Raw genomic sequence first — 26,471 nt, forward strand, 5'->3', positions numbered from 1 at the left:
TACTGAATGACATTTTTACAGAAATTCAAACAACTGCGTCTCAAAAAATATTTCTTTAAAATGTAGCTTCACTCACAGGCAATAGCGGCGTGGCTCCCCTGGCGGTAACTCCAAGCATCTTTTCAGCATGGTCCCTTACCGGAAGCTGTCGCCGCTAGAAGTGGGCCTGTGCCCCAAAAAGGAAGCTTTCTTTCTTCCAAAGCTGTAGAGAAAATATTAGTCCTGTCGCCCTGCCAAAGCCGAGCTCGCCCACCATCCCTAGCCTCATCAGACCAAGACCTTGCCCGGGACCCTGGGGCAGAGGGCTGCAGAAATGGTTGCGTACCGGTTTGGAGGAGAAAAGCAGGGGAGGGAGGGGTCGTAGCTGCTTGATTTGCATACAGAGCTGTGGTCTGCTGGGAAAGTGCAGCCTTTGGAGCTTGGCAAAGGCTTCGCAAGGGGCCCGAGCATTGCCCTCGCCCCGTTTGTTGACAGGTTCTCCTTCTATGGGCTGAAGGGCCCTGTAGCCTGATTTGAGGTTGGACGCTCTATTATTCACAGGGGTGTACCGGGCCTAGACGGTGACTGGCTGACCCGTCAGGGCATCGCCCGTTTGGAAGCCCGTTTCGGAAGCGGAGCGGGAATCCCTGCCCAAATTTCTTTTGGGGTGGTAGGGCTGTTGGCGGGGTTGCACAAGCTCTGCCAACTTTGGCGGCTTAAGCTTGGGATGCGAGGGACATGGTACAAAAATGCAAAGGTTTTCCAGGAAAAGAGTCTACGGGCAACGATTCCTTGTTGCTCTTTTCAGGTGAACTCAAGCCTCAGGGCTTTGAGGTAGGGGCACTGCCTACAGACAGCAGGAAAGGGCTTGTGCGAAGCTGCTGCCGCATTTAGGTAAGAAGAGTAAAAACCTGTACCAGGAGTGGGGCTCGAACCCACGCGGACACTTGTCCATTGGATCTTAAGTCCAACGCCTTAACCACTCGGCCATCCTGGTGAGCTGCTGCAAAGGGCTTCGAATTGAATCTTTGCTGTTTCAGCAGCAGGCGAACAAGTGGAAAACCAGCCCAGAGTGCCCCCTGCAGGAGGTTGGATGGAATTGGCTTGCGAGCGGCAAACGTCTCTCACTTAACAGCATTACAATAGCCTCCAGCTGACTGCAAGTACGGTTGCGGAAACCTCCCGGGTGCTGCAGTCGTTTCCCCGGTGGCCTAGTGGTGAGGATTTGGTGCTTTCACTGCCACGGGCCTGGCTTCGAGTCCCCGACCAGAGTGTGTGCTTTGAGTAAAGGTGGTCTAGGGCAGTCCAGAGGCAGGCTGAGCCTCGAAGGCTGGTGCAGGCCTTGGTGTGCGAGCCCGAAAAAAGGGCAGCTCCTATGTCATCCCTTCTTGCCCTCCGGCACTTGCTGTACAAGCAAAGCCCCCTTTGAACTCTGCATGGTAACCCTGCTGTGTCTCGCAGGCAATCATGGCCTGCCGCCTTTTAATAAACGTGCTCTCCCACGAAGCAGTTCTCCTAAGGAGGGTTAGTTGTGAGTGTGCATCTTCAGCGGCAGCCTCTAGGGGGAGCTTCAGCACTGACCCACAAAAGCTCATAGCGAGGAAGGCTGTCCTTTCAGGAGAGCAAGACAGGAATATCAGCGCTTGGAAGTGAAAGCGCAAACGTTCCCAAAGTGATGCTGTCTTCAATCTCTAAGCTCCCCTTTTCGCAGACCATCACAAGTGTTTTTGTTTTCTTTCTTTCTTTCTTTCTTTCTTTATTTCTTTATGTATTTATTTATTAGCAGAAACGGCCCCGAAGACCTGCAGGCACTGGTGCCCATTGTAGCAGAGGCCCTCAGCCTTTGGACTCGGACGCCACCATCTGAGCGACACGCAACGGGGTGCACCCACCGTCCCGGGTGGTCTAGTGGTTAGGATTCGGCGCTCTCACCGCCGCGGCCCGGGTTCGATTCCCGGTCAGGGAAGGAGCTCTTTTAACAACTGACATTTTTATTTACAGCAATGCAGTTAACTGGCGACCGGAAATCTTGCTCCCAGATGCAGATTTGCGTGCACAAAATGGAGGAAGTGCCCTCAGCGCGACGCAAAACGTGTTTATGGCAGAGTCCCATTCATTCTCCTGTCGCTGCGGAAAGACTGCCCTTGACGCAAAAAAGGCAGCTTCCTTTTTCACCGCTGGAGAGAACCTATCTGCTCGGCCCTCCCCCTCTCTTCCCAGTCCCCCAATGGACTGGCCTTTGAGGCACCTGCAGGCATTGTGCACTCGGACACCACTGCCCGGCCTTCCCGAGCTGTCCAGCGGTCTCCCTGGTGGTCTAGTGATTAGGATTCGGCGCTCTCACCGCCGCGGCCCGGGTTCGATTCCCGGTCAGGGAATAGAGGCTTTTACTGAATGACATTTTTACAGAAATTCAAACAACTGCGTCTCAAAAAATATTTCTTTCAAATGTAGCTTCACTCACAGGCAATAGCGGCGTGGCTCCCCTGGCGGTAACTCCAAGCATCTTTTCAGCATGGTCCCTTACCGGAAGCTGTCGCCGCTAGAAGTGGGCCTGTGCCCCAAAAAGGAAGCTTTCTTTCTTCCAAAGCTGTAGAGAAAATATTAGTCCTGTCGCCCTGCCAAAGCCGAGCTCGCCCACCATCCCTAGCCTCATCAGACCAAGACCTTGCCCGGGACCCTGGGGCAGAGGGCTGCAGAAATGGTTGCGTACCGGTTTGGAGGAGAAAAGCAGGGGAGGGAGGGGTCGTAGCTGCTTGATTTGCATACAGAGCTGTGGTCTGCTGGGAAAGTGCAGCCTTTGGAGCTTGGCAAAGGCTTCGCAAGGGGCCCGAGCATTGCCCTCGCCCCGTTTGTTGACAGGTTCTCCTTCTATGGGCTGAAGGGCCCTGTAGCCTGATTTGAGGTTGGACGCTCTATTATTCACAGGGGTGTACCGGGCCTAGACGGTGACTGGCTGACCCGTCAGGGCATCGCCCGTTTGGAAGCCCGTTTCGGAAGCGGAGGCGGGAATCCCTGCCCAATTTTCTTTTGGGGTGGTAGGGCTGTTGGCGGGGTTGCACAAGCTCTGCCAACTTTGGCGGCTTAAGCTTGGGATGCGAGGGACATGGTACAAAAATGCAAAGGTTTTCCAGGAAAAGAGTCTACGGGCAACGATTCCTTATTGCTCTTTTCAGGTGAACTCAAGCCTCAGGGCTTTGAGGTAGGGGCACTGCCTACAGACAGCAGGAAAGGGCTTGTGCGAAGCTGCTGCCGCATTTAGGTAAGAAGAGTAAAAACCTGTACCAGGAGTGGGGCTCGAACCCACGCGGACACTTGTCCATTGGATCTTAAGTCCAACGCCTTAACCACTCGGCCATCCTGGTGAGCTGCTGCAAAGGGCTTCGAATTGAATCTTTGCTGTTTCAGCAGCAGGCGAACAAGTGGAAAACCAGCCCAGAGTGCCCCCTGCAGGAGGTTGGATGGAATTGGCTTGCGAGCGGCAAACGTCTCTCACTTAACAGCATTACAATAGCCTCCAGCTGACTGCAAGTACGGTTGCGGAAACCTCCCGGGTGCTGCAGTCGTTTCCCCGGTGGCCTAGTGGTGAGGATTTGGTGCTTTCACTGCCACGGGCCTGGCTTCGAGTCCCCGACCAGAGTGTGTGCTTTGAGTAAAGGTGGTCTAGGGCAGTCCAGAGGCAGGCTGAGCCTCGAAGGCTGGTGCAGGCCTTGGTGTGCGAGCCCGAAAAAAGGGCAGCTCCTATGTCATCCCTTCTTGCCCTCCGGCACTTGCTGTACAAGCAAAGCCCCCTTTGAACTCTGCATGGTAACCCTGCTGTGTCTCGCAGGCAATCATGGCCTGCCGCCTTTTAATAAACGTGCTCTCCCACGAAGCAGTTCTCCTAAGGAGGGTTAGTTGTGAGTGTGCATCTTCAGCGGCAGCCTCTAGGGGGAGCTTCAGCACTGACCCACAAAAGCTCATAGCGAGGAAGGCTGTCCTTTCAGGAGAGCAAGACAGGAATATCAGCGCTTGGAAGTGAAAGCGCAAACGTTCCCAAAGTGATGCTGTCTTCAATCTCTAAGCTCCCCTTTTCGCAGACCATCACAAGTGTTTTTGTTTTCTTTCTTTCTTTCTTTCTTTATTTCTTTATTTATTTATTTATTAGCAGAAACGGCCCCCGAAGACCTGCAGGCACTGGTGCCCATTGTAGCAGAGGCCCTCAGCCTTTGGACTCGGACGCCACCATCTGAGCGACACGCAACGGGGTGCACCCACCGTCCCTGGTGGTCTAGTGGTTAGGATTCACCGCCGCGGCCCGGGTTCGATTCCCGGTCAGGGAAGGAGCTCTTTTAACAACTGACATTTTTATTTACAGCAATGCAGTTAACTGGCGACCGGAAATCTTGCTCCCAGATGCAGATTTGCGTGCACAAAATGGAGGAAGTGCCCTCAGCGCGACGCAAAACGTGTTTATGGCAGAGTCCCATTCATTCTCCTGACGCTGCGGAAAGACTGCCCTTGACGCAAAAAAGGCAGCTTCCTTTTTCACCGCTGGAGAGAACCTATCTGCTCGGCCCTCCCCCTCTCTTCCCAGTCCCCCAATGGACTGGCCTTTGAGGCACCTGCAGGCATTGTGCACTCGGACACCACTGCCCGGCCTTCCCGAGCTGTCCAGCGGTCTCCCTGGTGGTCTAGTGGTTAGGATTCGGCCGCGGCCCGGGTTCGATTCCCGGTCAGGGAAGAGAGGCTTTTACTGAATGACATTTTTACAGAAATTCAAACAACTGCGTCTCAAAAAATATTTCTTTCAAATGTAGCTTCACTCACAGGCAATAGCGGCGTGGCTCCCCTGGCGGTAACTCCAAGCATCTTTTCAGCATGGTCCCTTACCGGAAGCTGTCGCCGCTAGAAGTGGGCCTGTGCCCCAAAAAGGAAGCTTTCTTTCTTCCAAAGCTGTAGAGAAAATATTAGTCCTGTCGCCCTGCCAAAGCCGAGCTCGCCCACCATCCCTAGCCTCATCAGACCAAGACCTTGCCCGGGACCCTGGGGCAGAGGGCTGCAGAAATGGTTGCGTACCGGTTTGGAGGAGAAAAGCAGGGGAGGGAGGGGTCGTAGCTGCTTGATTTGCATACAGAGCTGTGGTCTGCTGGGAAAGTGCAGCCTTTGGAGCTTGGCAAAGGCTTCGCAAGGGGCCCGAGCATTGCCCTCGCCCCGTTTGTTGACAGGTTCTCCTTCTATGGGCTGAAGGGCCCTGTAGCCTGATTTGAGGTTGGACGCTCTATTATTCACAGGGGTGTACCGGGCCTAGACGGTGACTGGCTGACCCGTCAGGGCATCGCCCGTTTGGAAGCCCGTTTCGGAAGCGGAGGCGGGAATCCCTGCCCAATTTTCTTTTGGGGTGGTAGGGCTGTTGGCGGGGTTGCACAAGCTCTGCCAACTTTGGCGGCTTAAGCTTGGGATGCGAGGGACATGGTACAAAAATGCAAAGGTTTTCCAGGAAAAGAGTCTACGGGCAACGATTCCTTGTTGCTCTTTTCAGGTGAACTCAAGCCTCAGGGCTTTGAGGTAGGGGCACTGCCTACAGACAGCAGGAAAGGGCTTGTGCGAAGCTGCTGCCGCATTTAGGTAAGAAGAGTAAAAACCTGTACCAGGAGTGGGGCTCGAACCCACGCGGACACTTGTCCATTGGATCTTAAGTCCAACGCCTTAACCACTCGGCCATCCTGGTGAGCTGCTGCAAAGGGCTTCGAATTGAATCTTTGCTGTTTCAGCAGCAGGCGAACAAGTGGAAAACCAGCCCAGAGTGCCCCCTGCAGGAGGTTGGATGGAATTGGCTTGCGAGCGGCAAACGTCTCTCACTTAACAGCATTACAATAGCCTCCAGCTGACTGCAAGTACGGTTGCGGAAACCTCCCGGGTGCTGCAGTCGTTTCCCCGGTGGCCTAGTGGTGAGGATTTGGTGCTTTCACTGCCACGGGCCTGGCTTCGAGTCCCCGACCAGAGTGTGTGCTTTGAGTAAAGGTGGTCTAGGGCAGTCCAGAGGCAGGCTGAGCCTCGAAGGCTGGTGCAGGCCTTGGTGTGCGAGCCCGAAAAAAGGGCAGCTCCTATGTCATCCCTTCTTGCCCTCCGGCACTTGCTGTACAAGCAAAGCCCCCTTTGAACTCTGCATGGTAACCCTGCTGTGTCTCGCAGGCAATCATGGCCTGCCGCCTTTTAATAAACGTGCTCTCCCACGAAGCAGTTCTCCTAAGGAGGGTTAGTTGTGAGTGTGCATCTTCAGCGGCAGCCTCTAGGGGGAGCTTCAGCACTGACCCACAAAAGCTCATAGCGAGGAAGGCTGTCCTTTCAGGAGAGCAAGACAGGAATATCAGCGCTTGGAAGTGAAAGCGCAAACGTTCCCAAAGTGATGCTGTCTTCAATCTCTAAGCTCCCCTTTTCGCAGACCATCACAAGTGTTTTTGTTTTCTTTCTTTCTTTCTTTCTTTATTTCTTTATTTATTTATTTATTAGCAGAAACGGCCCCCGAAGACCTGCAGGCACTGGTGCCCATTGTAGCAGAGGCCCTCAGCCTTTGGACTCGGACGCCACCATCTGAGCGACACGCAACGGGGTGCACCCACCGTCCCTGGTGGTCTAGCCGCGGCCCGGGTTCGATTCCCGGTCAGGGAAGGAGCTCTTTTAACAACTGACATTTTTATTTACAGCAATGCAGTTAACTGGCGACCGGAAATCTTGCTCCCAGATGCAGATTTGCGTGCACAAAATGGAGGAAGTGCCCTCAGCGCGACGCAAAACGTGTTTATGGCAGAGTCCCATTCATTCTCCTGTCGCTGCGGAAAGACTGCCCTTGACGCAAAAAAGGCAGCTTCCTTTTTCACCGCTGGAGAGAACCTATCTGCTCGGCCCTCCCCCTCTCTTCCCAGTCCCCCAATGGACTGGCCTTTGAGGCACCTGCAGGCATTGTGCACTCGGACACCACTGCCCGGCCTTCCCGAGCTGTCCAGCAGTCTCCCTGGTGGTCTAGTGGCTAGGATTCGGCGCTCTCACCGCCGCGGCCCGGGTTCGATTCCCGGTCAGGGAAGAGAGGCTTTTACTGAATGACATTTTTACAGAAATTCAAACAACTGCGTCTCAAAAAATATTTCTTTCAAATGTAGCTTCACTCACAGGCAATAGCGGCGTGGCTCCCCTGGCGGTAACTCCAAGCATCTTTTCAGCATGGTCCCTTACCGGAAGCTGTCGCCGCTAGAAGTGGGCCTGTGCCCCAAAAAGGAAGCTTTCTTTCTTCCAAAGCTGTAGAGAAAATATTAGTCCTGTCGCCCTGCCAAAGCCGAGCTCGCCCACCATCCCTAGCCTCATCAGACCAAGACCTTGCCCGGGACCCTGGGGCAGAGGGCTGCAGAAATGGTTGCGTACCGGTTTGGAGGAGAAAAGCAGGGGAGGGAGGGGTCGTAGCTGCTTGATTTGCATACAGAGCTGTGGTCTGCTGGGAAAGTGCAGCCTTTGGAGCTTGGCAAAGGCTTCGCAAGGGGCCCGAGCATTGCCCTCGCCCCGTTTGTTGACAGGTTCTCCTTCTATGGGCTGAAGGGCCCTGTAGCCTGATTTGAGGTTGGACGCTCTATTATTCACAGGGGTGTACCGGGCCTAGACGGTGACTGGCTGACCCGTCAGGGCATCGCCCGTTTGGAAGCCCGTTTCGGAAGCGGAGGCGGGAATCCCTGCCCAATTTTCTTTTGGGGTGGTAGGGCTGTTGGCGGGGTTGCACAAGCTCTGCCAACTTTGGCGGCTTAAGCTTGGGATGCGAGGGACATGGTACAAAAATGCAAAGGTTTTCCAGGAAAAGAGTCTACGGGCAACGATTCCTTGTTGCTCTTTTCAGGTGAACTCAAGCCTCAGGGCTTTGAGGTAGGGGCACTGCCTACAGACAGCAGGAAAGGGCTTGTGCGAAGCTGCTGCCGCATTTAGGTAAGAAGAGTAAAAACCTGTACCAGGAGTGGGGCTCGAACCCACGCGGACACTTGTCCATTGGATCTTAAGTCCAACGCCTTAACCACTCGGCCATCCTGGTGAGCTGCTGCAAAGGGCTTCGAATTGAATCTTTGCTGTTTCAGCAGCAGGCGAACAAGTGGAAAACCAGCCCAGAGTGCCCCCTGCAGGAGGTTGGATGGAATTGGCTTGCGAGCGGCAAACGTCTCTCACTTAACAGCATTACAATAGCCTCCAGCTGACTGCAAGTACGGTTGCGGAAACCTCCCGGGTGCTGCAGTCGTTTCCCCGGTGGCCTAGTGGTGAGGATTTGGTGCTTTCACTGCCACGGGCCTGGCTTCGAGTCCCCGACCAGAGTGTGTGCTTTGAGTAAAGGTGGTCTAGGGCAGTCCAGAGGCAGGCTGAGCCTCGAAGGCTGGTGCAGGCCTTGGTGTGCGAGCCCGAAAAAAGGGCAGCTCCTATGTCATCCCTTCTTGCCCTCCGGCACTTGCTGTACAAGCAAAGCCCCCTTTGAACTCTGCATGGTAACCCTGCTGTGTCTCGCAGGCAATCATGGCCTGCCGCCTTTTAATAAACGTGCTCTCCCACGAAGCAGTTCTCCTAAGGAGGGTTAGTTGTGAGTGTGCATCTTCAGCGGCAGCCTCTAGGGGGAGCTTCAGCACTGACCCACAAAAGCTCATAGCGAGGAAGGCTGTCCTTTCAGGAGAGCAAGACAGGAATATCAGCGCTTGGAAGTGAAAGCGCAAACGTTCCCAAAGTGATGCTGTCTTCAATCTCTAAGCTCCCCTTTTCGCAGACCATCACAAGTGTTTTTGTTTTCTTTCTTTCTTTCTTTCTTTATTTCTTTATTTATTTATTTATTAGCAGAAACGGCCCCCGAAGACCTGCAGGCACTGGTGCCCATTGTAGCAGAGGCCCTCAGCCTTTGGACTCGGACGCCACCATCTGAGCGACACGCAACGGGGTGCACCCACCGTCCCGGGTGGTCTAGTGGTTAGGATTCGGCGCTCTCACCGCCGCGGCCCGGGTTCGATTCCCGGTCAGGGAAGGAGCTCTTTTAACAACTGACATTTTTATTTACAGCAATGCAGTTAACTGGCGACCGGAAATCTTGCTCCCAGATGCAGATTTGCGTGCACAAAATGGAGGAAGTGCCCTCAGCGCGACGCAAAACGTGTTTATGGCAGAGTCCCATTCATTCTCCTGTCGCTGCGGAAAGACTGCCCTTGACGCAAAAAAGGCAGCTTCCTTTTTCACCGCTGGAGAGAACCTATCTGCTCGGCCCTCCCCCTCTCTTCCCAGTCCCCCAATGGACTGGCCTTTGAGGCACCTGCAGGCATTGTGCACTCGGACACCACTGCCCGGCCTTCCCAAGCTGTCCAGCAGTCTCCCTGGTGGTCTAGTGGTTAGGATTCGGCGCTCTCACCGCCGCGGCCCGGGTTCGATTCCCGGTCAGGGAAGAGAGGCTTTTACTGAATGACATTTTTACAGAAATTCAAACAACTGCGTCTCAAAAAATATTTCTTTCAAATGTAGCTTCACTCACAGGCAATAGCGGCGTGGCTCCCCTGGCGGTAACTCCAAGCATCTTTTCAGCATGGTCCCTTACCGGAAGCTGTCGCCGCTAGAAGTGGGCCTGTGCCCCAAAAAGGAAGCTTTCTTTCTTCCAAAGCTGTAGAGAAAATATTAGTCCTGTCGCCCTGCCAAAGCCGAGCTCGCCCACCATCCCTAGCCTCATCAGACCAAGACCTTGCCCGGGACCCTGGGGCAGAGGGCTGCAGAAATGGTTGCGTACCGGTTTGGAGGAGAAAAGCAGGGGAGGGAGGGGTCGTAGCTGCTTGATTTGCATACAGAGCTGTGGTCTGCTGGGAAAGTGCAGCCTTTGGAGCTTGGCAAAGGCTTCGCAAGGGGCCCGAGCATTGCCCTCGCCCCGTTTGTTGACAGGTTCTCCTTCTATGGGCTGAAGGGCCCTGTAGCCTGATTTGAGGTTGGACGCTCTATTATTCACAGGGGTGTACCGGGCCTAGACGGTGACTGGCTGACCCGTCAGGGCATCGCCCGTTTGGAAGCCCGTTTCGGAAGCGGAGGCGGGAATCCCTGCCCAATTTTCTTTTGGGGTGGTAGGGCTGTTGGCGGGGTTGCACAAGCTCTGCCAACTTTGGCGGCTTAAGCTTGGGATGCGAGGGACATGGTACAAAAATGCAAAGGTTTTCCAGGAAAAGAGTCTACGGGCAACGATTCCTTGTTGCTCTTTTCAGGTGAACTCAAGCCTCAGGGCTTTGAGGTAGGGGCACTGCCTACAGACAGCAGGAAAGGGCTTGTGCGAAGCTGCTGCCGCATTTAGGTAAGAAGAGTAAAAACCTGTACCAGGAGTGGGGCTCGAACCCACGCGGACACTTGTCCATTGGATCTTAAGTCCAACGCCTTAACCACTCGGCCATCCTGGTGAGCTGCTGCAAAGGGCTTCGAATTGAATCTTTGCTGTTTCAGCAGCAGGCGAACAAGTGGAAAACCAGCCCAGAGTGCCCCCTGCAGGAGGTTGGATGGAATTGGCTTGCGAGCGGCAAACGTCTCTCACTTAACAGCATTACAATAGCCTCCAGCTGACTGCAAGTACGGTTGCGGAAACCTCCCGGGTGCTGCAGTCGTTTCCCCGGTGGCCTAGTGGTGAGGATTTGGTGCTTTCACTGCCACGGGCCTGGCTTCGAGTCCCCGACCAGAGTGTGTGCTTTGAGTAAAGGTGGTCTAGGGCAGTCCAGAGGCAGGCTGAGCCTCGAAGGCTGGTGCAGGCCTTGGTGTGCGAGCCCGAAAAAAGGGCAGCTCCTATGTCATCCCTTCTTGCCCTCCGGCACTTGCTGTACAAGCAAAGCCCCCTTTGAACTCTGCATGGTAACCCTGCTGTGTCTCGCAGGCAATCATGGCCTGCCGCCTTTTAATAAACGTGCTCTCCCACGAAGCAGTTCTCCTAAGGAGGGTTAGTTGTGAGTGTGCATCTTCAGCGGCAGCCTCTAGGGGGAGCTTCAGCACTGACCCACAAAAGCTCATAGCGAGGAAGGCTGTCCTTTCAGGAGAGCAAGACAGGAATATCAGCGCTTGGAAGTGAAAGCGCAAACGTTCCCAAAGTGATGCTGTCTTCAATCTCTAAGCTCCCCTTTTCGCAGACCATCACAAGTGTTTTTGTTTTCTTTCTTTCTTTCTTTCTTTATTTCTTTATTTATTTATTTATTAGCAGAAACGGCCCCCGAAGACCTGCAGGCACTGGTGCCCATTGTAGCAGAGGCCCTCAGCCTTTGGACTCGGACGCCACCATCTGAGCGACACGCAACGGGGTGCACCCACCGTCCCTGGTGGTCTAGTGGTTAGGATTCGGCGCTCTCACCGCCGCGGCCCGGGTTCGATTCCCGGTCAGGGAAGGAGCTCTTTTAACAACTGACATTTTTATTTACAGCAATGCAGTTAACTGGCGACCGGAAATCTTGCTCCCAGATGCAGATTTGCGTGCACAAAATGGAGGAAGTGCCCTCAGCGCGACGCAAAACGTGTTTATGGCAGAGTCCCATTCATTCTCCTGTCGCTGCGGAAAGACTGCCCTTGACGCAAAAAAGGCAGCTTCCTTTTTCACCGCTGGAGAGAACCTATCTGCTCGGCCCTCCCCCTCTCTTCCCAGTCCCCCAATGGACTGGCCTTTGAGGCACCTGCAGGCATTGTGCACTCGGACACCACTGCCCGGCCTTCCCGAGCTGTCCAGCAGTCTCCCTGGTGGTCTAGTGGTTAGGATTCGGCGCTCTCACCGCCGCGGCCCGGGTTCGATTCCCGGTCAGGGAAGAGAGGCTTTTACTGAATGACATTTTTACAGAAATTCAAACAACTGCGTCTCAAAAAATATTTCTTTCAAATGTAGCTTCACTCACAGGCAATAGCGGCGTGGCTCCCCTGGCGGTAACTCCAAGCATCTTTTCAGCATGGTCCCTTACCGGAAGCTGTCGCCGCTAGAAGTGGGCCTGTGCCCCAAAAAGGAAGCTTTCTTTCTTCCAAAGCTGTAGAGAAAATATTAGTCCTGTCGCCCTGCCAAAGCCGAGCTCGCCCACCATCCCTAGCCTCATCAGACCAAGACCTTGCCCGGGACCCTGGGGCAGAGGGCTGCAGAAATGGTTGCGTACCGGTTTGGAGGAGAAAAGCAGGGGAGGGAGGGGTCGTAGCTGCTTGATTTGCATACAGAGCTGTGGTCTGCTGGGAAAGTGCAGCCTTTGGAGCTTGGCAAAGGCTTCGCAAGGGGCCCGAGCATTGCCCTCGCCCCGTTTGTTGACAGGTTCTCCTTCTATGGGCTGAAGGGCCCTGTAGCCTGATTTGAGGTTGGACGCTCTATTATTCACAGGGGTGTACCGGGCCTAGACGGTGACTGGCTGACCCGTCAGGGCATCGCCCGTTTGGAAGCCCGTTTCGGAAGCGGAGGCGGGAATCCCTGCCCAATTTTCTTTTGGGGTGGTAGGGCTGTTGGCGGGGTTGCACAAGCTCTGCCAACTTTGGCGGCTTAAGCTTGGGATGCGAGGGACATGGTACAAAAATGCAAAGGTTTTCCAGGAAAAGAGTCTACGGGCAACGATTCCTTGTTGCTCTTTTCAGGTGAACTCAAGCCTCAGGGCTTTGAGGTAGGGGCACTGCCTACAGACAGCAGGAAAGGGCTTGTGCGAAGCTGCTGCCGCATTTAGGTAAGAAGAGTAAAAACCTGTACCAGGAGTGGGGCTCGAACCCACGCGGACACTTGTCCATTGGATCTTAAGTCCAACGCCTTAACCACTCGGCCATCCTGGTGAGCTGCTGCAAAGGGCTTCGAATTGAATCTTTGCTGTTTCAGCAGCAGGCGAACAAGTGGAAAACCAGCCCAGAGTGCCCCCTGCAGGAGGTTGGATGGAATTGGCTTGCGAGCGGCAAACGTCTCTCACTTAACAGCATTACAATAGCCTCCAGCTGACTGCAAGTACGGTTGCGGAAACCTCCCGGGTGCTGCAGTCGTTTCCCCGGTGGCCTAGTGGTGAGGATTTGGTGCTTTCACTGCCACGGGCCTGGCTTCGAGTCCCCGACCAGAGTGTGTGCTTTGAGTAAAGGTGGTCTAGGGCAGTCCAGAGGCAGGCTGAGCCTCGAAGGCTGGTGCAGGCCTTGGTGTGCGAGCCCGAAAAAAGGGCAGCTCCTATGTCATCCCTTCTTGCCCTCCGGCACTTGCTGTACAAGCAAAGCCCCCTTTGAACTCTGCATGGTAACCCTGCTGTGTCTCGCAGGCAATCATGGCCTGCCGCCTTTTAATAAACGTGCTCTCCCACGAAGCAGTTCTCCTAAGGAGGGTTAGTTGTGAGTGTGCATCTTCAGCGGCAGCCTCTAGGGGGAGCTTCAGCACTGACCCACAAAAGCTCATAGCGAGGAAGGCTGTCCTTTCAGGAGAGCAAGACAGGAATATCAGCGCTTGGAAGTGAAAGCGCAAACGTTCCCAAAGTGATGCTGTCTTCAATCTCTAAGCTCCCCTTTTCGCAGACCATCACAAGTGTTTTTGTTTTCTTTCTTTCTTTCTTTCTTTATTTCTTTATTTATTTATTTATTAGCAGAAACGGCCCCCGAAGACCTGCAGGCACTGGTGCCCATTGTAGCAGAGGCCCTCAGCCTTTGGACTCGGACGCCACCATCTGAGCGACACGCAACGGGGTGCACCCACCGTCCCTGGTGGTCTAGTGGTTAGGATTCGGCGCTCTCACCGCCGCGGCCCGGGTTCGATTCCCGGTCAGGGAAGGAGCTCTTTTAACAACTGACATTTTTATTTACAGCAATGCAGTTAACTGGCGACCGGAAATCTTGCTCCCAGATGCAGATTTGCGTGCACAAAATGGAGGAAGTGCCCTCAGCGCGACGCAAAACGTGTTTATGGCAGAGTCCCATTCATTCTCCTGTCGCTGCGGAAAGACTGCCCTTGACGCAAAAAAGGCAGCTTCCTTTTTCACCGCTGGAGAGAACCTATCTGCTCGGCCCTCCCCCTCTCTTCCCAGTCCCCCAATGGACTGGCCTTTGAGGCACCTGCAGGCATTGTGCACTCGGACACCACTGCCCGGCCTTCCCGAGCTGTCCAGCAGTCTCCCTGGTGGTCTAGTGGTTAGGATTCGGCGCTCTCACCGCCGCGGCCCGGGTTCGATTCCCGGTCAGGGAAGAGAGGCTTTTACTGAATGACATTTTTACAGAAATTCAAACAACTGCGTCTCAAAAAATATTTCTTTCAAATGTAGCTTCACTCACAGGCAATAGCGGCGTGGCTCCCCTGGCGGTAACTCCAAGCATCTTTTCAGCATGGTCCCTTACCGGAAGCTGTCGCCGCTAGAAGTGGGCCTGTGCCCCAAAAAGGAAGCTTTCTTTCTTCCAAAGCTGTAGAGAAAATATTAGTCCTGTCGCCCTGCCAAAGCCGAGCTCGCCCACCATCCCTAGCCTCATCAGACCAAGACCTTGCCCGGGACCCTGGGGCAGAGGGCTGCAGAAATGGTTGCGTACCGGTTTGGAGGAGAAAAGCAGGGGAGGGAGGGGTCGTAGCTGCTTGATTTGCATACAGAGCTGTGGTCTGCTGGGAAAGTGCAGCCTTTGGAGCTTGGCAAAGGCTTCGCAAGGGGCCCGAGCATTGCCCTCGCCCCGTTTGTTGACAGGTTCTCCTTCTATGGGCTGAAGGGCCCTGTAGCCTGATTTGAGGTTGGACGCTCTATTATTCACAGGGGTGTACCGGGCCTAGACGGTGACTGGCTGACCCGTCAGGGCATCGCCCGTTTGGAAGCCCGTTTGGAAGCCCGTTTCGGAAGCCGTGAGGAAGCGGAGGCGGGAATCCCTGCCCAATTTTCTTTTGGGGTGGTAGGGCTGTTGGCGGGGTTGCACAAGCTCTGCCAACTTTGGCGGCTTAAGCTTGGGATGCGAGGGACATGGTACAAAAATGCAAAGGTTTTCCAGGAAAAGAGTCTACGGGCAACGATTCCTTGTTGCTCTTTTCAGGTGAACTCAAGCCTCAGGGCTTTGAGGTAGGGGCACTGCCTACAGACAGCAGGAAAGGGCTTGTGCGAAGCTGCTGCCGCATTTAGGTAAGAAGAGTAAAAACCTGTACCAGGAGTGGGGCTCGAACCCACGCGGACACTTGTCCATTGGATCTTAAGTCCAACGCCTTAACCACTCGGCCATCCTGGTGAGCTGCTGCAAAGGGCTTCGAATTGAATCTTTGCTGTTTCAGCAGCAGGCGAACAAGTGGAAAACCAGCCCAGAGTGCCCCCTGCAGGAGGTTGGATGGAATTGGCTTGCGAGCGGCAAACGTCTCTCACTTAACAGCATTACAATAGCCTCCAGCTGACTGCAAGTACGGTTGCGGAAACCTCCCGGGTGCTGCAGTCGTTTCCCCGGTGGCCTAGTGGTGAGGATTTGGTGCTTTCACTGCCACGGGCCTGGCTTCGAGTCCCCGACCAGAGTGTGTGCTTTGAGTAAAGGTGGTCTAGGGCAGTCCAGAGGCAGGCTGAGCCTCGAAGGCTGGTGCAGGCCTTGGTGTGCGAGCCCGAAAAAAGGGCAGCTCCTATGTCATCCCTTCTTGCCCTCCGGCACTTGCTGTACAAGCAAAGCCCCCTTTGAACTCTGCATGGTAACCCTGCTGTGTCTCGCAGGCAATCATGGCCTGCCGCCTTTTAATAAACGTGCTCTCCCACGAAGCAGTTCTCCTAAGGAGGGTTAGTTGTGAGTGTGCATCTTCAGCGGCAGCCTCTAGGGGGAGCTTCAGCACTGACCCACAAAAGCTCATAGCGAGGAAGGCTGTCCTTTCAGGAGAGCAAGACAGGAATATCAGCGCTTGGAAGTGAAAGCGCAAACGTTCCCAAAGTGATGCTGTCTTCAATCTCTAAGCTCCCCTTTTCGCAGACCATCACAAGTGTTTTTGTTTTCTTTCTTTCTTTCTTTCTTTATTTCTTTATTTATTTATTTATTAGCAGAAACGGCCCCCGAAGACCTGCAGGCACTGGTGCCCATTGTAGCAGAGGCCCTCAGCCTTTGGACTCGGACGCCACCATCTGAGCGACACGCAACGGGGTGCACCCACCGTCCCTGGTGGTCTAGCCACGGCCCGGGTTCGATTCCCGGTCAGGGAAGGAGCTCTTTTAACAACTGACATTTTTATTTACAGCAATGCAGTTAACTGGCGACCGGAAATCTTGCTCCCAGATGCAGATTTGCGTGCACAAAATGGAGGAAGTGCCCTCAGCGCGACGCAAAACGTGTTTATGGCAGAGTCCCATTCATTCTCCTGTCGCTGCGGAAAGACTGCCCTTGACGCAAAAAAGGCAGCTTCCTTTTTCACCGCTGGAGAGAACCTATCTGCTCGGCCCTCCCCCTCTCTTCCCAGTCCCCCAATGGACTGGCCTTTGAGGCACCTGCAGGCATTGTGCACTCGGACACCACTGCCCGGCCTTCCCGAGCTGTCCAGCGGTCTCCCTGGTGGTCTAGTGGTTAGGATTCGGCGCTCTCACCGCCGCGGCCCGGGTTCGATTCCCGGTCAGGGAAGAGAGGCTTTTACTGAATGACATTTTTACAGAAATTCAAACAACTGCGTCTCAAAAAATATTTCTTTAAAATGTAGCTTCACTCACAGGCAATAGCGGCGTGGCTCCCCTGGCGGTAACTCCAAGCATCTTTTCAGCATGGTCCCTTACCGGAAGCTGTCGCCGCTAGAAGTGGGCCTGTGCCCCAAAAAGGAAGCTTTCTTTCTTCCAAAGCTGTAGAGAAAATATTAGTCCTGTCGCCCTGCCAAAGCCGAGCTCGCCCACCATCCCTAGCCTCATCAGACCAAGACCTTGCCCGGGACCCTGGGGCAGAGGGCTGCAGAAATGGTTGCGTACCGGTTTGGAGGAGAAAAGCAGGGGAGGGAGGGGTCGTAGCTGCTTGATTTGCATACAGAGCTGTGGTCTGCTGGGAAAGTGCAGCCTTTGGAGCTTGGCAAAGGCTTCGCAAGGGGCCCGAGCATTGCCCTCGCCCCGTTTGTTGACAGGTTCTCCTTCTATGGGCTGAAGGGCCCTGTAGCCTGATTTGAGGTTGGACGCTCTATTATTCACAGGGGTGTACCGGGCCTAGACGGTGACTGGCTGACCCGTCAGGGCATCGCCCGTTTGGAAGCCCGTTTCGGAAGCGGAGCGGGAATCCCTGCCCAAATTTCTTTTGGGGTGGTAGGGCTGTTGGCGGGGTTGCACAAGCTCTGCCAACTTTGGCGGCTTAAGCTTGGGATGCGAGGGACATGGTACAAAAATGCAAAGGTTTTCCAGGAAAAGAGTCTACGGGCAACGATTCCTTGTTGCTCTTTTCAGGTGAACTCAAGCCTCAGGGCTTTGAGGTAGGGGCACTGCCTACAGACAGCAGGAAAGGGCTTGTGCGAAGCTGCTGCCGCATTTAGGTAAGAAGAGTAAAAACCTGTACCAGGAGTGGGGCTCGAACCCACGCGGACACTTGTCCATTGGATCTTAAGTCCAACGCCTTAACCACTCGGCCATCCTGGTGAGCTGCTGCAAAGGGCTTCGAATTGAATCTTTGCTGTTTCAGCAGCAGGCGAACAAGTGGAAAACCAGCCCAGAGTGCCCCCTGCAGGAGGTTGGATGGAATTGGCTTGCGAGCGGCAAACGTCTCTCACTTAACAGCATTACAATAGCCTCCAGCTGACTGCAAGTACGGTTGCGGAAACCTCCCGGGTGCTGCAGTCGTTTCCCCGGTGGCCTAGTGGTGAGGATTTGGTGCTTTCACTGCCACGGGCCTGGCTTCGAGTCCCCGACCAGAGTGTGTGCTTTGAGTAAAGGTGGTCTAGGGCAGTCCAGAGGCAGGCTGAGCCTCGAAGGCTGGTGCAGGCCTTGGTGTGCGAGCCCGAAAAAAGGGCAGCTCCTATGTCATCCCTTCTTGCCCTCCGGCACTTGCTGTACAAGCAAAGCCCCCTTTGAACTCTGCATGGTAACCCTGCTGTGTCTCGCAGGCAATCATGGCCTGCCGCCTTTTAATAAACGTGCTCTCCCACGAAGCAGTTCTCCTAAGGAGGGTTAGTTGTGAGTGTGCATCTTCAGCGGCAGCCTCTAGGGGGAGCTTCAGCACTGACCCACAAAAGCTCATAGCGAGGAAGGCTGTCCTTTCAGGAGAGCAAGACAGGAATATCAGCGCTTGGAAGTGAAAGCGCAAACGTTCCCAAAGTGATGCTGTCTTCAATCTCTAAGCTCCCCTTTTCGCAGACCATCACAAGTGTTTTTGTTTTCTTTCTTTCTTTCTTTCTTTCTTTATTTCTTTATGTATTTATTTATTAGCAGAAACGGCCCCGAAGACCTGCAGGCACTGGTGCCCATTGTAGCAGAGGCCCTCAGCCTTTGGACTCGGACGCCACCATCTGAGCGACACGCAACGGGGTGCACCCACCGTCCCGGGTGGTCTAGTGGTTAGGATTCGGCGCTCTCACCGCCGCGGCCCGGGTTCGATTCCCGGTCAGGGAAGGAGCTCTTTTAACAACTGACATTTTTATTTACAGCAATGCAGTTAACTGGCGACCGGAAATCTTGCTCCCAGATGCAGATTTGCGTGCACAAAATGGAGGAAGTGCCCTCAGCGCGACGCAAAACGTGTTTATGGCAGAGTCCCATTCATTCTCCTGTCGCTGCGGAAAGACTGCCCTTGACGCAAAAAAGGCAGCTTCCTTTTTCACCGCTGGAGAGAACCTATCTGCTCGGCCCTCCCCCTCTCTTCCCAGTCCCCCAATGGACTGGCCTTTGAGGCACCTGCAGGCATTGTGCACTCGGACACCACTGCCCGGCCTTCCCGAGCTGTCCAGCGGTCTCCCTGGTGGTCTAGTGATTAGGATTCGGCGCTCTCACCGCCGCGGCCCGGGTTCGATTCCCGGTCAGGGAATAGAGGCTTTTACTGAATGACATTTTTACAGAAATTCAAACAACTGCGTCTCAAAAAATATTTCTTTCAAATGTAGCTTCACTCACAGGCAATAGCGGCGTGGCTCCCCTGGCGGTAACTCCAAGCATCTTTTCAGCATGGTCCCTTACCGGAAGCTGTCGCCGCTAGAAGTGGGCCTGTGCCCCAAAAAGGAAGCTTTCTTTCTTCCAAAGCTGTAGAGAAAATATTAGTCCTGTCGCCCTGCCAAAGCCGAGCTCGCCCACCATCCCTAGCCTCATCAGACCAAGACCTTGCCCGGGACCCTGGGGCAGAGGGCTGCAGAAATGGTTGCGTACCGGTTTGGAGGAGAAAAGCAGGGGAGGGAGGGGTCGTAGCTGCTTGATTTGCATACAGAGCTGTGGTCTGCTGGGAAAGTGCAGCCTTTGGAGCTTGGCAAAGGCTTCGCAAGGGGCCCGAGCATTGCCCTCGCCCCGTTTGTTGACAGGTTCTCCTTCTATGGGCTGAAGGGCCCTGTAGCCTGATTTGAGGTTGGACGCTCTATTATTCACAGGGGTGTACCGGGCCTAGACGGTGACTGGCTGACCCGTCAGGGCATCGCCCGTTTGGAAGCCCGTTTCGGAAGCGGAGGCGGGAATCCCTGCCCAATTTTCTTTTGGGGTGGTAGGGCTGTTGGCGGGGTTGCACAAGCTCTGCCAACTTTGGCGGCTTAAGCTTGGGATGCGAGGGACATGGTACAAAAATGCAAAGGTTTTCCAGGAAAAGAGTCTACGGGCAACGATTCCTTATTGCTCTTTTCAGGTGAACTCAAGCCTCAGGGCTTTGAGGTAGGGGCACTGCCTACAGACAGCAGGAAAGGGCTTGTGCGAAGCTGCTGCCGCATTTAGGTAAGAAGAGTAAAAACCTGTACCAGGAGTGGGGCTCGAACCCACGCGGACACTTGTCCATTGGATCTTAAGTCCAACGCCTTAACCACTCGGCCATCCTGGTGAGCTGCTGCAAAGGGCTTCGAATTGAATCTTTGCTGTTTCAGCAGCAGGCGAACAAGTGGAAAACCAGCCCAGAGTGCCCCCTGCAGGAGGTTGGATGGAATTGGCTTGCGAGCGGCAAACGTCTCTCACTTAACAGCATTACAATAGCCTCCAGCTGACTGCAAGTACGGTTGCGGAAACCTCCCGGGTGCTGCAGTCGTTTCCCCGGTGGCCTAGTGGTGAGGATTTGGTGCTTTCACTGCCACGGGCCTGGCTTCGAGTCCCCGACCAGAGTGTGTGCTTTGAGTAAAGGTGGTCTAGGGCAGTCCAGAGGCAGGCTGAGCCTCGAAGGCTGGTGCAGGCCTTGGTGTGCGAGCCCGAAAAAAGGGCAGCTCCTATGTCATCCCTTCTTGCCCTCCGGCACTTGCTGTACAAGCAAAGCCCCCTTTGAACTCTGCATGGTAACCCTGCTGTGTCTCGCAGGCAATCATGGCCTGCCGCCTTTTAATAAACGTGCTCTCCCACGAAGCAGTTCTCCTAAGGAGGGTTAGTTGTGAGTGTGCATCTTCAGCGGCAGCCTCTAGGGGGAGCTTCAGCACTGACCCACAAAAGCTCATAGCGAGGAAGGCTGTCCTTTCAGGAGAGCAAGACAGGAATATCAGCGCTTGGAAGTGAAAGCGCAAACGTTCCCAAAGTGATGCTGTCTTCAATCTCTAAGCTCCCCTTTTCGCAGACCATCACAAGTGTTTTTGTTTTCTTTCTTTCTTTCTTTCTTTATTTCTTTATTTATTTATTTATTAGCAGAAACGGCCCCCGAAGACCTGCAGGCACTGGTGCCCATTGTAGCAGAGGCCCTCAGCCTTTGGACTCGGACGCCACCATCTGAGCGACACGCAACGGGGTGCACCCACCGTCCCTGGTGGTCTAGTGGTTAGGATTCACCGCCGCGGCCCGGGTTCGATTCCCGGTCAGGGAAGGAGCTCTTTTAACAACTGACATTTTTATTTACAGCAATGCAGTTAACTGGCGACCGGAAATCTTGCTCCCAGATGCAGATTTGCGTGCACAAAATGGAGGAAGTGCACTCAGCGCGACGCAAAACGTGTTTATGGCAGAGTCCCATTCATTCTCCTGACGCTGCGGAAAGACTGCCCTTGACGCAAAAAAGGCAGCTTCCTTTTTCACCGCTGGAGAGAACCTATCTGCTCGGCCCTCCCCCTCTCTTCCCAGTCCCCCAATGGACTGGCCTTTGAGGCACCTGCAGGCATTGTGCACTCGGACACCACTGCCCGGCCTTCCCGAGCTGTCCAGCGGTCTCCCTGGTGGTCTAGTGGTTAGGATTCGGCCGCGGCCCGGGTTCGATTCCCGGTCAGGGAAGAGAGGCTTTTACTGAATGACATTTTTACAGAAATTCAAACAACTGCGTCTCAAAAAATATTTCTTTCAAATGTAGCTTCACTCACAGGCAATAGCGGCGTGGCTCCCCTGGCGGTAACTCCAAGCATCTTTTCAGCATGGTCCCTTACCGGAAGCTGTCGCCGCTAGAAGTGGGCCTGTGCCCCAAAAAGGAAGCTTTCTTTCTTCCAAAGCTGTAGAGAAAATATTAGTCCTGTCGCCCTGCCAAAGCCGAGCTCGCCCACCATCCCTAGCCTCATCAGACCAAGACCTTGCCCGGGACCCTGGGGCAGAGGGCTGCAGAAATGGTTGCGTACCGGTTTGGAGGAGAAAAGCAGGGGAGGGAGGGGTCGTAGCTGCTTGATTTGCATACAGAGCTGTGGTCTGCTGGGAAAGTGCAGCCTTTGGAGCTTGGCAAAGGCTTCGCAAGGGGCCCGAGCATTGCCCTCGCCCCGTTTGTTGACAGGTTCTCCTTCTATGGGCTGAAGGGCCCTGTAGCCTGATTTGAGGTTGGACGCTCTATTATTCACAGGGGTGTACCGGGCCTAGACGGTGACTGGCTGACCCGTCAGGGCATCGCCCGTTTGGAAGCCCGTTTCGGAAGCGGAGGCGGGAATCCCTGCCCAATTTTCTTTTGGGGTGGTAGGGCTGTTGGCGGGGTTGCACAAGCTCTGCCAACTTTGGCGGCTTAAGCTTGGGATGCGAGGGACATGGTACAAAAATGCAAAGGTTTTCCAGGAAAAGAGTCTACGGGCAACGATTCCTTGTTGCTCTTTTCAGGTGAACTCAAGCCTCAGGGCTTTGAGGTAGGGGCACTGCCTACAGACAGCAGGAAAGGGCTTGTGCGAAGCTGCTGCCGCATTTAGGTAAGAAGAGTAAAAACCTGTACCAGGAGTGGGGCTCGAACCCACGCGGACACTTGTCCATTGGATCTTAAGTCCAACGCCTTAACCACTCGGCCATCCTGGTGAGCTGCTGCAAAGGGCTTCGAATTGAATCTTTGCTGTTTCAGCAGCAGGCGAACAAGTGGAAAACCAGCCCAGAGTGCCCCCTGCAGGAGGTTGGATGGAATTGGCTTGCGAGCGGCAAACGTCTCTCACTTAACAGCATTACAATAGCCTCCAGCTGACTGCAAGTACGGTTGCGGAAACCTCCCGGGTGCTGCAGTCGTTTCCCCGGTGGCCTAGTGGTGAGGATTTGGTGCTTTCACTGCCACGGGCCTGGCTTCGAGTCCCCGACCAGAGTGTGTGCTTTGAGTAAAGGTGGTCTAGGGCAGTCCAGAGGCAGGCTGAGCCTCGAAGGCTGGTGCAGGCCTTGGTGTGCGAGCCCGAAAAAAGGGCAGCTCCTATGTCATCCCTTCTTGCCCTCCGGCACTTGCTGTACAAGCAAAGCCCCCTTTGAACTCTGCATGGTAACCCTGCTGTGTCTCGCAGGCAATCATGGCCTGCCGCCTTTTAATAAACGTGCTCTCCCACGAAGCAGTTCTCCTAAGGAGGGTTAGTTGTGAGTGTGCATCTTCAGCGGCAGCCTCTAGGGGGAGCTTCAGCACTGACCCACAAAAGCTCATAGCGAGGAAGGCTGTCCTTTCAGGAGAGCAAGACAGGAATATCAGCGCTTGGAAGTGAAAGCGCAAACGTTCCCAAAGTGATGCTGTCTTCAATCTCTAAGCTCCCCTTTTCGCAGACCATCACAAGTGTTTTTGTTTTCTTTCTTTCTTTCTTTCTTTATTTCTTTATTTATTTATTTATTAGCAGAAACGGCCCCCGAAGACCTGCAGGCACTGGTGCCCATTGTAGCAGAGGCCCTCAGCCTTTGGACTCGGACGCCACCATCTGAGCGACACGCAACGGGGTGCACCCACCGTCCCTGGTGGTCTAGCCGCGGCCCGGGTTCGATTCCCGGTCAGGGAAGGAGCTCTTTTAACAACTGACATTTTTATTTACAGCAATGCAGTTAACTGGCGACCGGAAATCTTGCTCCCAGATGCAGATTTGCGTGCACAAAATGGAGGAAGTGCCCTCAGCGCGACGCAAAACGTGTTTATGGCAGAGTCCCATTCATTCTCCTGTCGCTGCGGAAAGACTGCCCTTGACGCAAAAAAGGCAGCTTCCTTTTTCACCGCTGGAGAGAACCTATCTGCTCGGCCCTCCCCCTCTCTTCCCAGTCCCCCAATGGACTGGCCTTTGAGGCACCTGCAGGCATTGTGCACTCGGACACCACTGCCCGGCCTTCCCGAGCTGTCCAGCAGTCTCCCTGGTGGTCTAGTGGCTAGGATTCGGCGCTCTCACCGCCGCGGCCCGGGTTCGATTCCCGGTCAGGGAAGAGAGGCTTTTACTGAATGACATTTTTACAGAAATTCAAACAACTGCGTCTCAAAAAATATTTCTTTCAAATGTAGCTTCACTCACAGGCAATAGCGGCGTGGCTCCCCTGGCGGTAACTCCAAGCATCTTTTCAGCATGGTCCCTTACCGGAAGCTGTCGCCGCTAGAAGTGGGCCTGTGCCCCAAAAAGGAAGCTTTCTTTCTTCCAAAGCTGTAGAGAAAATATTAGTCCTGTCGCCCTGCCAAAGCCGAGCTCGCCCACCATCCCTAGCCTCATCAGACCAAGACCTTGCCCGGGACCCTGGGGCAGAGGGCTGCAGAAATGGTTGCGTACCGGTTTGGAGGAGAAAAGCAGGGGAGGGAGGGGTCGTAGCTGCTTGATTTGCATACAGAGCTGTGGTCTGCTGGGAAAGTGCAGCCTTTGGAGCTTGGCAAAGGCTTCGCAAGGGGCCCGAGCATTGCCCTCGCCCCGTTTGTTGACAGGTTCTCCTTCTATGGGCTGAAGGGCCCTGTAGCCTGATTTGAGGTTGGACGCTCTATTATTCACAGGGGTGTACCGGGCCTAGACGGTGACTGGCTGACCCGTCAGGGCATCGCCCGTTTGGAAGCCCGTTTCGGAAGCGGAGGCGGGAATCCCTGCCCAATTTTCTTTTGGGGTGGTAGGGCTGTTGGCGGGGTTGCACAAGCTCTGCCAACTTTGGCGGCTTAAGCTTGGGATGCGAGGGACATGGTACAAAAATGCAAAGGTTTTCCAGGAAAAGAGTCTACGGGCAACGATTCCTTGTTGCTCTTTTCAGGTGAACTCAAGCCTCAGGGCTTTGAGGTAGGGGCACTGCCTACAGACAGCAGGAAAGGGCTTGTGCGAAGCTGCTGCCGCATTTAGGTAAGAAGAGTAAAAACCTGTACCAGGAGTGGGGCTCGAACCCACGCGGACACTTGTCCATTGGATCTTAAGTCCAACGCCTTAACCACTCGGCCATCCTGGTGAGCTGCTGCAAAGGGCTTCGAATTGAATCTTTGCTGTTTCAGCAGCAGGCGAACAAGTGGAAAACCAGCCCAGAGTGCCCCCTGCAGGAGGTTGGATGGAATTGGCTTGCGAGCGGCAAACGTCTCTCACTTAACAGCATTACAATAGCCTCCAGCTGACTGCAAGTACGGTTGCGGAAACCTCCCGGGTGCTGCAGTCGTTTCCCCGGTGGCCTAGTGGTGAGGATTTGGTGCTTTCACTGCCACGGGCCTGGCTTCGAGTCCCCGACCAGAGTGTGTGCTTTGAGTAAAGGTGGTCTAGGGCAGTCCAGAGGCAGGCTGAGCCTCGAAGGCTGGTGCAGGCCTTGGTGTGCGAGCCCGAAAAAAGGGCAGCTCCTATGTCATCCCTTCTTGCCCTCCGGCACTTGCTGTACAAGCAAAGCCCCCTTTGAACTCTGCATGGTAACCCTGCTGTGTCTCGCAGGCAATCATGGCCTGCCGCCTTTTAATAAACGTGCTCTCCCACGAAGCAGTTCTCCTAAGGAGGGTTAGTTGTGAGTGTGCATCTTCAGCGGCAGCCTCTAGGGGGAGCTTCAGCACTGACCCACAAAAGCTCATAGCGAGGAAGGCTGTCCTTTCAGGAGAGCAAGACAGGAATATCAGCGCTTGGAAGTGAAAGCGCAAACGTTCCCAAAGTGATGCTGTCTTCAATCTCTAAGCTCCCCTTTTCGCAGACCATCACAAGTGTTTTTGTTTTCTTTCTTTCTTTCTTTCTTTATTTCTTTATTTATTTATTTATTAGCAGAAACGGCCCCCGAAGACCTGCAGGCACTGGTGCCCATTGTAGCAGAGGCCCTCAGCCTTTGGACTCGGACGCCACCATCTGAGCGACACGCAACGGGGTGCACCCACCGTCCCGGGTGGTCTAGTGGTTAGGATTCGGCGCTCTCACCGCCGCGGCCCGGGTTCGATTCCCGGTCAGGGAAGGAGCTCTTTTAACAACTGACATTTTTATTTACAGCAATGCAGTTAACTGGCGACCGGAAATCTTGCTCCCAGATGCAGATTTGCGTGCACAAAATGGAGGAAGTGCCCTCAGCGCGACGCAAAACGTGTTTATGGCAGAGTCCCATTCATTCTCCTGTCGCTGCGGAAAGACTGCCCTTGACGCAAAAAAGGCAGCTTCCTTTTTCACCGCTGGAGAGAACCTATCTGCTCGGCCCTCCCCCTCTCTTCCCAGTCCCCCAATGGACTGGCCTTTGAGGCACCTGCAGGCATTGTGCACTCGGACACCACTGCCCGGCCTTCCCGAGCTGTCCAGCGGTCTCCCTGGTGGTCTAGTGGTTAGGATTCGGCGCTCTCACCGCCGCGGCCCGGGTTCGATTCCCGGTCAGGGAAGAGAGGCTTTTACTGAATGACATTTTTACAGAAATTCAAACAACTGCGTCTCAAAAAATATTTCTTTCAAATGTAGCTTCACTCACAGGCAATAGCGGCGTGGCTCCCCTGGCGGTAACTCCAAGCATCTTTTCAGCATGGTCCCTTACCGGAAGCTGTCGCCGCTAGAAGTGGGCCTGTGCCCCAAAAAGGAAGCTTTCTTTCTTCCAAAGCTGTAGAGAAAATATTAGTCCTGTCGCCCTGCCAAAGCCGAGCTCGCCCACCATCCCTAGCCTCATCAGACCAAGACCTTGCCCGGGACCCTGGGGCAGAGGGCTGCAGAAATGGTTGCGTACCGGTTTGGAGGAGAAAAGCAGGGGAGGGAGGGGTCGTAGCTGCTTGATTTGCATACAGAGCTGTGGTCTGCTGGGAAAGTGCAGCCTTTGGAGCTTGGCAAAGGCTTCGCAAGGGGCCCGAGCATTGCCCTCGCCCCGTTTGTTGACAGGTTCTCCTTCTATGGGCTGAAGGGCCCTGTAGCCTGATTTGAGGTTGGACGCTCTATTATTCACAGGGGT

The 26,471-nt window shown here is 54.5% G+C and overlaps 26 non-coding genes across 26 annotated transcripts; 15 read left to right on the forward strand and 11 right to left on the reverse strand.

The window, feature by feature from the left end:
• Positions 1-893: 893 nt before the first annotated feature.
• On the reverse strand, positions 894-976 carry TRNAL-UAA (transfer RNA leucine (anticodon UAA)). Its single transcript has one exon. It is a non-coding gene; the product is annotated as a tRNA-Leu (tRNA).
• Positions 977-1,873: 897 nt separating this feature from the next.
• TRNAE-CUC (transfer RNA glutamic acid (anticodon CUC)) lies at positions 1,874-1,945 on the forward strand. Its single transcript has one exon. It is a non-coding gene; the product is annotated as a tRNA-Glu (tRNA).
• Positions 1,946-2,285: 340 nt separating this feature from the next.
• TRNAE-CUC (transfer RNA glutamic acid (anticodon CUC)) lies at positions 2,286-2,357 on the forward strand. The gene has a single exon. It is a non-coding gene; the product is annotated as a tRNA-Glu (tRNA).
• A 904-nt stretch (positions 2,358-3,261) lies between these two features.
• Positions 3,262-3,344, reverse strand: TRNAL-UAA (transfer RNA leucine (anticodon UAA)). The gene has a single exon. It is a non-coding gene; the product is annotated as a tRNA-Leu (tRNA).
• A 2,262-nt stretch (positions 3,345-5,606) lies between these two features.
• On the reverse strand, positions 5,607-5,689 carry TRNAL-UAA (transfer RNA leucine (anticodon UAA)). The gene has a single exon. It is a non-coding gene; the product is annotated as a tRNA-Leu (tRNA).
• A 1,281-nt stretch (positions 5,690-6,970) lies between these two features.
• TRNAE-CUC (transfer RNA glutamic acid (anticodon CUC)) lies at positions 6,971-7,042 on the forward strand. The gene has a single exon. It is a non-coding gene; the product is annotated as a tRNA-Glu (tRNA).
• Positions 7,043-7,946: 904 nt separating this feature from the next.
• Positions 7,947-8,029, reverse strand: TRNAL-UAA (transfer RNA leucine (anticodon UAA)). The gene has a single exon. It is a non-coding gene; the product is annotated as a tRNA-Leu (tRNA).
• Positions 8,030-8,923: 894 nt separating this feature from the next.
• On the forward strand, positions 8,924-8,995 carry TRNAE-CUC (transfer RNA glutamic acid (anticodon CUC)). The gene has a single exon. It is a non-coding gene; the product is annotated as a tRNA-Glu (tRNA).
• A 340-nt stretch (positions 8,996-9,335) lies between these two features.
• TRNAE-CUC (transfer RNA glutamic acid (anticodon CUC)) lies at positions 9,336-9,407 on the forward strand. The gene has a single exon. It is a non-coding gene; the product is annotated as a tRNA-Glu (tRNA).
• Positions 9,408-10,311: 904 nt separating this feature from the next.
• TRNAL-UAA (transfer RNA leucine (anticodon UAA)) lies at positions 10,312-10,394 on the reverse strand. Its single transcript has one exon. It is a non-coding gene; the product is annotated as a tRNA-Leu (tRNA).
• An 894-nt stretch (positions 10,395-11,288) lies between these two features.
• TRNAE-CUC (transfer RNA glutamic acid (anticodon CUC)) lies at positions 11,289-11,360 on the forward strand. The gene has a single exon. It is a non-coding gene; the product is annotated as a tRNA-Glu (tRNA).
• A 340-nt stretch (positions 11,361-11,700) lies between these two features.
• On the forward strand, positions 11,701-11,772 carry TRNAE-CUC (transfer RNA glutamic acid (anticodon CUC)). The gene has a single exon. It is a non-coding gene; the product is annotated as a tRNA-Glu (tRNA).
• Positions 11,773-12,676: 904 nt separating this feature from the next.
• TRNAL-UAA (transfer RNA leucine (anticodon UAA)) lies at positions 12,677-12,759 on the reverse strand. Its single transcript has one exon. It is a non-coding gene; the product is annotated as a tRNA-Leu (tRNA).
• Positions 12,760-13,653: 894 nt separating this feature from the next.
• Positions 13,654-13,725, forward strand: TRNAE-CUC (transfer RNA glutamic acid (anticodon CUC)). The gene has a single exon. It is a non-coding gene; the product is annotated as a tRNA-Glu (tRNA).
• Positions 13,726-14,065: 340 nt separating this feature from the next.
• Positions 14,066-14,137, forward strand: TRNAE-CUC (transfer RNA glutamic acid (anticodon CUC)). Its single transcript has one exon. It is a non-coding gene; the product is annotated as a tRNA-Glu (tRNA).
• A 927-nt stretch (positions 14,138-15,064) lies between these two features.
• On the reverse strand, positions 15,065-15,147 carry TRNAL-UAA (transfer RNA leucine (anticodon UAA)). Its single transcript has one exon. It is a non-coding gene; the product is annotated as a tRNA-Leu (tRNA).
• A 1,281-nt stretch (positions 15,148-16,428) lies between these two features.
• Positions 16,429-16,500, forward strand: TRNAE-CUC (transfer RNA glutamic acid (anticodon CUC)). Its single transcript has one exon. It is a non-coding gene; the product is annotated as a tRNA-Glu (tRNA).
• Positions 16,501-17,403: 903 nt separating this feature from the next.
• On the reverse strand, positions 17,404-17,486 carry TRNAL-UAA (transfer RNA leucine (anticodon UAA)). Its single transcript has one exon. It is a non-coding gene; the product is annotated as a tRNA-Leu (tRNA).
• An 897-nt stretch (positions 17,487-18,383) lies between these two features.
• On the forward strand, positions 18,384-18,455 carry TRNAE-CUC (transfer RNA glutamic acid (anticodon CUC)). The gene has a single exon. It is a non-coding gene; the product is annotated as a tRNA-Glu (tRNA).
• A 340-nt stretch (positions 18,456-18,795) lies between these two features.
• Positions 18,796-18,867, forward strand: TRNAE-CUC (transfer RNA glutamic acid (anticodon CUC)). Its single transcript has one exon. It is a non-coding gene; the product is annotated as a tRNA-Glu (tRNA).
• A 904-nt stretch (positions 18,868-19,771) lies between these two features.
• Positions 19,772-19,854, reverse strand: TRNAL-UAA (transfer RNA leucine (anticodon UAA)). Its single transcript has one exon. It is a non-coding gene; the product is annotated as a tRNA-Leu (tRNA).
• Positions 19,855-22,116: 2,262 nt separating this feature from the next.
• On the reverse strand, positions 22,117-22,199 carry TRNAL-UAA (transfer RNA leucine (anticodon UAA)). Its single transcript has one exon. It is a non-coding gene; the product is annotated as a tRNA-Leu (tRNA).
• Positions 22,200-23,480: 1,281 nt separating this feature from the next.
• Positions 23,481-23,552, forward strand: TRNAE-CUC (transfer RNA glutamic acid (anticodon CUC)). The gene has a single exon. It is a non-coding gene; the product is annotated as a tRNA-Glu (tRNA).
• A 904-nt stretch (positions 23,553-24,456) lies between these two features.
• TRNAL-UAA (transfer RNA leucine (anticodon UAA)) lies at positions 24,457-24,539 on the reverse strand. The gene has a single exon. It is a non-coding gene; the product is annotated as a tRNA-Leu (tRNA).
• An 894-nt stretch (positions 24,540-25,433) lies between these two features.
• TRNAE-CUC (transfer RNA glutamic acid (anticodon CUC)) lies at positions 25,434-25,505 on the forward strand. Its single transcript has one exon. It is a non-coding gene; the product is annotated as a tRNA-Glu (tRNA).
• Positions 25,506-25,845: 340 nt separating this feature from the next.
• On the forward strand, positions 25,846-25,917 carry TRNAE-CUC (transfer RNA glutamic acid (anticodon CUC)). Its single transcript has one exon. It is a non-coding gene; the product is annotated as a tRNA-Glu (tRNA).
• Positions 25,918-26,471: the final 554 nt, after the last annotated feature.

Source organism: Ambystoma mexicanum, chromosome 5p, assembly GCF_040938575.1.
Source record: "Ambystoma mexicanum isolate Mex_15411 chromosome 5p, UKY_AmexF1_1, whole genome shotgun sequence".
NCBI classification, from domain to species: Eukaryota; Metazoa; Chordata; class Amphibia; order Caudata; family Ambystomatidae; genus Ambystoma; species Ambystoma mexicanum.